Source organism: Sorghum bicolor, chromosome 2, assembly GCF_000003195.3.
Source record: "Sorghum bicolor cultivar BTx623 chromosome 2, Sorghum_bicolor_NCBIv3, whole genome shotgun sequence".
Classification (NCBI taxonomy): domain Eukaryota; kingdom Viridiplantae; phylum Streptophyta; class Magnoliopsida; order Poales; family Poaceae; genus Sorghum; species Sorghum bicolor.
This window is the reverse complement of record NC_012871.2, coordinates 22668881-22675937: the sequence shown is the minus strand read 5'-3', so window position 1 is coordinate 22675937 and position 7057 is coordinate 22668881.

The following is a 7057-nucleotide window of genomic DNA, read 5'->3' as shown; positions in this document are numbered from 1 at the left end:
TATGTATATATATATTGCCACGTGTCAATTCTGTCACGCTCATTTAATTGTACCTCCAACAATTTCAAATATTAATATAATACAAGATGAACAACAATTATGCATTTAACATCCATCAAACACAATTTAACCACACATAGTACTGAAACCACACCACAAGTACTGAAATACTTAAATGTTTCGGACACTCCACACCACCCAAGTACTGAAATAAAGTTTCTGACGACACTCCATTGTTTGAACGAAATCTAAAGGGCGACTTGAAACTAAACAAAACACTTGATCAACAATCCAATCTCTCGATCAGCAAAGGGTGACTTGAAGACGATCCCATCACTTGTCACTCCATCGAAATGCCTTACTTGTCTGTAAAGAATGAATGGGAATTGTTTTAACATTAAGCAAACTAAAATTATCATTTAGGGTACACAACAGCAGACACTAAACTATAGTTTCATTGGTCATCATAAAATTTTCACCTGCTGTCTTCTTGTTGCCGCCTCGTTTCCTATTACTTGTTGCCTTCAGTTGGTCTACAGTAACAAATTTGCTTGTTGCCACCTTAGCTGCGTCATTGCCTGCAGTTGTACTACTTCTTGTATTGCGAGTGGTAGAAGCCCTTTGTTTATCAGCAAGTTGAGGTTCCTCCAGGTTGGCTTCAGGCTGCTCTTTCTGGGAACAAATAAGGTGGAAATATCAAATTAGGCGCCATTTTGTGTAGTATGAGACGATAGCACTAAGAAGTTGTCATTTCACAGCCAACCTGAATTGAGGAGTCATCAACAACTTGAGTAGTTGTCTTTGTTGCAGCCACTGTCCCCTCTGCAATTGCAGTGACATTGTTGTTTGGCTGGACATATGCAGATAGTTAGTTATAGAACAAAAGGAAAGAAAGTCACTCAATAACTATCTTTCACAAATTAACATTTTGCTTTAGAAGTACCTGCTTTAACGCTGCCTGTGATAGTCCTGCTTGCATCATTGCTTGGATCTCTTGCCTAAACGCTTCTTTATCAGCCTCCCTTGCCTTCATAATTTCATCAATCTCCCGTGAATGATTTAACCTTTCAGCTTCCCTCTCAGCTTCCCATGCATTCATTTGTTGCTGTAGCTGCGCAAATTCATTCATGAGTTCGAGGTGTTCCTGATGCTGTTGCTCCTCCCTACGAATCTGATCTTCGCGTTCTGCATTCAGCAGCTGCCTTCTAGTTGGGTTTTTTGCAAGGTACCCATTACCATGCAACTTGGTTGATTTGCACTTTGTGACGTCCTTGTATGCCTTCTGGAAAATCTCGTTCGTCTCCCTTAGGGAAAGAAAGTCTTCCTCTGGATTTGGTACCTTCTCAGCAATAAGGCTTCTTGCTTTGTCCTAACATTTACAAGGCACAAATGGAGTTAGTTGAAGATGAAATTGCAGTCATTCTCTTGTTGCATGCACTAGTAACTGAGAAGCACAAATTAAATTCAACAAGAACTCACATAGACATCTTTAGATGCTTGATCATTCCATTGGCCCTTCTCAGTGTGAGTAATATACCAGAGGTCCAAGTCATTGGGCTCCTCACCAGTTACTGGGTCTCTCTGATATGCCAAGAACAGAACAAATTATTAGTAATTCATGCAGCAAGAAAGCTTGTATATGTGCTTCTAAGTTATTACCTTCTCAAAGCTACACTGAGAAAATGGCTTAGAGCCTGACAAATGTGTGGTCTTTTTAAGTGATCGATTCGTAGAGTTCTTTCTGCTCTTTTCTTGCAGAATGTAAATTGAACAATGATCTTAATGTTTGAGACAAAGCCATTTTTCAGAAATTTCTGTTGTTAACAATAGTAACAATGTGGAACAAACCTGGAATTTAGCGCTCCTAAAATAGTTCAACAGATAGTGCCATTCAACAAGGTCCAATTCTTCAGGCTTATGGCTCATTCTCTCCTGGTAGGTGTTGTATGCCTTGGTTGTAGCACTTAAAGTTGAACGCCATCCTTTGTAACGCTCTTTAGCAATGGCCCATATCTTCATCTTTGAATCAGAATTATCCTCAAGGTCCCACCTAGCCTATTATACAATTACAAGAACATGGAAATACTAGGTCAGTTGTTATGTTATTTTATAATTGATCAGCTATACACAAAGAAAGATTCTTACCAATATATCAGATGCTATTGACTGTTTCACATCATCATGGATATCTTTCCATGTTCTCACTCCAATGAGTGGCGCCCTCTTCCTTGTAAACAGAACTATTTCATCAATGAAAGTGCGGGAGTTCTCACCTACCGCTCCTCCAAGTCTGGAGAACTCAACGTGGAGCTTTTGATTCCCAGACTTGTGCCTCTTGGAGAGCGCCTTCAAGCACTTGAGGGTACCACGTCCTCTTTTCTTCCCATTTTCTGAGCCAATTCCACGGAAACAAAATGTTACAATTGATACTAAACCACGTAATGCCTTCAATCATTTGAGGGTACAATGTCCTCTTTTTTCCCATTCTCTGAGCCTATTCCATGCATGGAAACAAAATATTAAACAAAACCGAAACACAACATTAATTTATAATAAACAAAGTTACCTTCTCCTTGAACTGGTTTCCAACGCCGAGCATGAGATGGTGGCTGCACTGCTGGTGATTGGTTGCTGTCTTGACTGGAAGGTATATGATTGGTATGATCGTTAAAAGCATCTGCATACAATATTCACATGGTCAGCTACCATAATTTCAAGTTTGCAACAAAATTGTAATTTGTTTGACAATTAGGAAAGGGATATTACTGATGTCATCAAATTTTCCTTCAACCTTCAACCATTCTGTGAATGTATTGATTGTGTCCTCCCTGTATATATCATTTAACTCTGAAAAAGAACAATAATGAGTCATGAGTGCACATTGCAAAATCCATATACATAGACTAGGGCTGTATCGTTACTCACCCAAGGCTTCATTCTTTGAATGCAGATAATATAGCCAATCTTTGTACGCATCTAATTCAGAATCTTGCACTCCCTCGTCTTCATCATCATCAGAGGAACCTCCCTTCTTTTTAATGGGTGTTATGGCAACACATGGGTCTGCTGCTGGATTCTTCGACAAAACTAATCTAACCTCACTCTCATCCTCGTTACTATCTATCATGTCTGATACATCAACATCATATTCAATTTCATGTAGTGTTGCTGTAGCGGGATCATCAACAACTCTCTTCTTGTAGTACATGTAGTCCCTGGAACCATACCCCAGTTTTGATTTCAATGTTGTTAAGCTACCTAGCGAGATTTTACTCTTGTCAATAGTATATTTGTTGAACAACTCTTCTCCCTCCTCACTCCACTTGCAAACGACACGTACAGTCCATTTATCATCCGTCCTGCATATTAAGCGATGACACTGATTAAATCGCTACAACATGATCTATAGGAGTTCCATAAACATGAACTTTAGAACTATTTGAAAACTGAAGTCATGCTGCTAATCTGCTACTATGTTTTACTTTGATTTTATTTGGGTATAGGCTATGGCTACATGATAAATCATGGTGTATATACCAAAGAGTAACTCCATATCAAATACATATAACAATAGTAGTAAGATAACTAAACATCACGGAATAGACAGAATATATAACATAAAGATGATTTCCATGGCCTAAGAATTTTGAACAGTTGTGGTGCAAATTGAAATACAAGAAGCAATGAACAACTAATCTGTTATATGATCAAACCTCATATGTAAACACCATACATTTCCCCTCCCCGGCCTCATCTCTAGAAATTGAACTCCATATATTTTCCCTGCCCTCAAACAACACAATATACCATACAAATTGTACGTACCTATTCTCGGTCTCGTCCTGAGACGAAGTTATGAAATTTTCTATGTCTTGGCTGTCGTTGCTTCCGCCATCGGTGGCCGAAGGTCTCCCGAAGAGCGAAGCAGTCACCCGAGATCTGGTGGCCACCGACGTTGGTGCAGCAGCCCTCCCTGACGATGGCGTGATCATGGTTGTAGGCAGCAACGCCGACGCAGGTGTGCGCAGCGTTGTCGACGACGAAGGGGTCCCCCTTGCCGCGTCGTTGGACGTCGCCATCCTCGGCTTCTTGGTGGAAGACGAGAAGGAAGTCGCGGCGTTGGCGGCGGCGACGTCTGAGTGTAACCCTAACTGATAGCGAGATTATGATTAGTAGATATATATCTCAGTCGTTTATTTCGGAAGGAGCGCAGTCGTGGGAGAAGTGGCGCTTTAGTTTGGCGCCCTTCGTACAAAAATTTCGGCACGAGGCACCAATTTTTGGAGAAGTGGCGCTATAGTTTGGCGCCCTTCGTACAAAAATTTCGGTACAAAAAAATTCGTGGGAGAAGTGTGCACGAGGCGCCAATTTTACCTATTTCCGTAATTATTTGTTGTTTTTTAAATGCCTGCGGCGCCTAGAAAAATATAAAAACTTGCATGGTCACACAATTTAGATGTGTAGCACAACTTTCACCAAACCACTTGAAACTTAGGATGTTTATGTAGGTGAGGGATGATGTTGTGTGCACCTAGGCATTTTTTGGACAAATTTTACCTATTTCTGTAATTATTTGTTGTTTTTTAAAGAAAAAAATGAAAAAAATGCCTGGGGTGCCTAGAAAAATCTAAAAACTTGCATGGTCACACAATGTACAAGTGTGGTGTTAAGGAAAAAGTTTCAGTCAATTCTGAGAAAGTGGTCATGCACGTGCTCGCAGAGGCCCCCATCTTTCACACATGTCCTAGTCACTATGCAATGAGGTACATAGGCATACAAGGAATGTGTAGCACAACTTTCACCAAACCATTTGAAACTTTTTTAGGATGTTTACGTAGGTGAGGGATGATGCTGTGTGCACCTAGGCATTTTTTGATAAATTTTACCTATTTCTGTAATTATTTATTGTTTTTTAAAGAAAAAAAAATGAAAAAAATGCCTAGGGTGCCTAGAAAAATCTAAAAACTTGCATGGTCACACAATGTACAAGTGTGGTGTTGAGGAAAAAGTTTCAGTCAATTCTGAGGAAGTGGTCATGCACGTGCTCGCAGAGGCCCCCATCTCTCCCATATGTCCTAGTCACTATGCAATGAGGTACATAGGCATACAAGGGATGTGTAGCACAACTTTCACCAAACCACTTGAAACTTTTTTAGGATGTTTATGTAGGTGAGGGATGATGTTGTGTGCACCTAGGCATTTTTTGGACAAATTTTACCTATTTCTGTAATTATTTGTTGTTTTTTAAAGAAAAAAATTGAAAAAATGCCTGGGGTGCCTAGAAAAATCTAAAAACTTGCATGGTCACACAATGTACAAGTGTGGTGTTGAGGAAAAAGTTTCAGTCAATTCTGAGGAAGTGGTCATGCACGTGCTCGCAGAGGCCCCATCTCTCCCATATGTCCTAGTCACTATGCAATGAGGTACATAGGCATACAAGGGATGTGTAGCACAACTTTCACTAAACCACTTGAAACTTTTTAGGATGTTTATGTAGGTGAGGGATGATGTTGTGTGCACCTAGGCATTTTTTGGACAAATTTTACCTATTTCTGTAATTATTTGTTGATTTTTGAATAAAAAAATGAAAAAAATGCCTGGGGTGCCTAGAAAAATCTAAAACCTTGCATGGTCACACAATGTACAAGTGTGGTGTTGAGGAAAAAGTTTCAGTCAATTCTGAGAAAGTGGTCATGCACGTGCTCGTAGAGGCCCCGATCTCTCACACATGTCCTAGTCACTATACAATGAGGTACATAGGCTTACAAGGGATGTGTAGCACAACTTTCACCAAACCACTTGAAACTTTTTTAGGATGTTTACGTAGGTGAGGGATGATGCTGTGTACACCTAGGCATTTTTTGGACAAATTTTACCTATTTCTGTAATTATTTATTGTTTTTTAAAGAATAAAAATGGAAAAAATGCCTGAGGTGCCTAGAAAAATCTAAAAACTTGCATGGTCACACAATGTACAAGTGTGGTGTTGAGGAAAAAGTTTCAGTCAATTTTGAGAAAGTGGTCATGCACGTGCTCGCAGAGGCCCCCATCTCTCACACATGTCCTAGTCACTATGCAATGAGGTACATAGGCACACAAGGGAATATATATACGGCCATGAAAACTGGGATTCATCTGCATTCCCCCCAATCTGTCCCATCGACTTCCTCGTCTCTATCTCTTCTCGCCCGCAGCCCCTCCATCGGCGAAATGGCCGGCGCTCGGAAAACCCGCAGCAACCACCAGGCTACCCGCTCCCCTGCTTCACCTTCCCGCTCCACTGCTGCACTAGCCTCGCCGCATTCGGGACTCCACCATTCCAACTATGAGGCGCGCGATAGAAGGGGTAGGTTCGTGCGGCGATGCAATGTCAATGCGGCGGCGGCGGCGGTGGCGGCGCCGCTGCGTCCCGAACTCCCTCCTGCGGAGGCGGCGACGCACGACGGCGAGGTGATTCCGGGCCCGGTGGTGGCACAGCATCCCTCCCTCGAGGAACCCGCGGTAGGGTTTTCTTGTTGTACTTCTACACTGTTCATCATATATGCAAGCGACGATTTGGTTCTTTAATTTCAGTATTTGGATCTCATTGAATCTTTCTCTGTGAGCAATCAAACTTGAATATTTCCTTCTATTTGATCCATCCAGTCGACTGTGGAGGGTTTGTCTACTGCTTCTATGGAGCACTAATCTAGCCGCTTTTTTGTGTGATGCTTTTTTTTAAGAATACTCTCAGAGACCTTATATTAGTGAAGTTTGATTCTGTACATGTTCTACATCCACTGCCAGTAAGAAATTAATAGCCATCATTCTAATCTAGATTGGATTTGGTTAATATGTGATTTTCTCACATATTAACCTAACATGTAAATTGCATGGCATCTGTAGGATCCATGGAGGAAGTCGAGCAGCTTAGAGGTTTCATCCTGGATTGTTTCTCTTTTATGATGCTCCAGCCATGCGTTTCATTTTTTTGGTTTGACAGAGATTTAGCAACATGGCATTATTCAGATCTATGATGACAGGCATAGAAATATATAGGAGATGGTTTGATCTTGTC